General features: G+C 34.1%; 1 pseudogene; it reads right to left on the bottom strand.

Moving 5' to 3' along the window:
- On the bottom strand, positions 1–1,536 carry LOC145574995 (serine acetyltransferase 1, chloroplastic pseudogene; annotated as a pseudogene).
- Positions 1,537–2,219: the final 683 nt, after the last annotated feature.

Below are 2,219 nucleotides of genomic sequence, written 5' to 3' on the forward strand. Positions count from 1 at the left end.
TAACCATACATATAATCTAATCTTAATTCATCTTATTACCAAAAACAGAACAAAAGGTACTAGAATAGCATACAAATATGAGCTTCTCTAATCTCCTCAGCCTCTTCCAGGCGGGATCATCCCTTCATCACCATCATCGCCGTTGTTGTCGTCATCATAATCATCATCGTCCTCCCACAAACATAAGAGACATTACATTACATTACATAGCACAACATAACATAAGCCCTAAAACATGTAACAAACATTCTAAATTACATAGTCAGACCATTGAGTTATATGAGAAGTATGATCCATAGTTAAACTAGGAATCTTATCAAGTCTAAATGGATTTTCTTTACCACCAATTAATCTTGCAGGATTACCAACAGCAGTAGTTCTTGCTGGAACTTCCTTTAAAACAACAGAACCTGCACCAATTTTTGCACCATCACCAATCTTAACATTCCCTAACACACAAGTCCCTGCACCAATCAACACCCCATCTCCGATTTTCGGGTGCCGGTCTCCGCACGTCTTGCCCGTGCCACCTAGAGTAACCCCGTGCAAAATCGAAACATTGTTTCCTATCACAGCTGTCTCACCAATGACCACCCCGGTAGCATGATCAAAGAGGATCCCTTGACCAATTTTCGCTCCTGGATGTATATCAACCGCGAAAACCTCCGAAACTCGATTTTGTATTAGTAGTGCTAGAATTTTTCTACCTTGTGTCCATAATTTATGGGCAATTCGGTGTGCTTGACATGCTAAAAATCCCTTGAAATTCAAGAAACATTGAACATAGCTTATACAAGCAGGGTCTCTTTCACGAACAGCTCGTAAATCGGCTTTAACATATTCCATGATTTCCTTACTTTCAACTAGAACACCAAGAAATAAATCAAAAAGGGTGTTCGAATTCAAGCTTGAAAAGCTCAATTTCGCTGCTAAATGATTAGCCAAAGCTTTTTCAAAGCATTTATGGGATAAAATTGAATTGTAATAGAAATTTGATAAGATGGGTTCTTGCTCAACATCAGATTTTGCTTCTTCCACCATTTTTGACCATAAATCATCATCATCTTCTTCTTCTTCTTTTTCAGATTCTTCTTCGATGAATTCTTTCGAATTAATCGATTCCCGACTAATCTGCGAAATGGGTGCGCAGGAAACAAGATCAGAAAAAGTGGGTCGACAGTAATTTAAGTATCTAAAACGATATTGATCAGTTTGAGATCGATCGGAATCGCAATTGTTTGAAGGCTCTGCTCGAGATGTATGAACACAAGTAGCCATTTTTTTTGTGGGCGATGATAAAAATGAAATGGGTATTTTGGAATTAGGGTTAGGGTAATTGGAAATTGAGATTGAATGGTGAGAATTCAGGAGAGAGAAAATGGATGATTGATGAAATAAAGGTGAGAGTGAAGGTCGGCTATGGTTATTCTGAGTATATATAATACCCAAGAATTTTGAAGAGATTGAAAATTTTTGGGATAAATTTATGGAATTAGAGGAGTAAACAAGTAGTAGGCTCATGTCACTGATTTTGTCACTCTTTTCTTCTTATTAATTATTAAAAAAAATGATTTTTTATTACTTGTATCTAATTTTGAGAGAGGGTTTCTATGTTGGTGAGGTTGTTTGTTAGTTTTTTTGGCTAAATAATAGGGTTTCTTGGACCATGTTGTTAGTCATTGTGAGTGGGTATTAGGAAATAAGCTTTGTTTGAAAAAGTGAATTGTAATTAGGGATATCGATATTGGTATTTCGTGTTGGTTTTACGAGTTTAAAATTTTGTACTCCGTAATTAAAAATGTGAGATTTCTTGCACAATTCATATTTGTAGTACTAGGTTAATTTCAATATTTTATTTTTCTATATATTTTCATGGATTAATGTTAAGTACTTCATTTATTTATAGTCAAAGTCATAAGTTGATAAGAGTGAAAATCACAATATTAGAAGTTTTGTATAACAAAAAAAACACGGTTATAAAATACTCGTACTATGTACTCTATATGATGATTGGTTTTATAAAGAGAATCACAAAAAGAGAAATGATGTAGGTTTGATCATAGATCTTGTATACAACGAAATTGTTCACGTGCTTTAGCATGAAATACAAAATTAAATTGCCTAAAATAATGAGTATTATTAAAGAGGATAAACTTTTTCAAGGAAACTATTCTACATAATTAAGAATACATTAATTATCTTACGTTGTTGCTTCCTGA

Source organism: Chenopodium album, chromosome 13, assembly GCF_948465745.1.
Source record: "Chenopodium album chromosome 13, dcCheAlbu1.1, whole genome shotgun sequence".
Classification (NCBI taxonomy): domain Eukaryota; kingdom Viridiplantae; phylum Streptophyta; class Magnoliopsida; order Caryophyllales; family Amaranthaceae; genus Chenopodium; species Chenopodium album.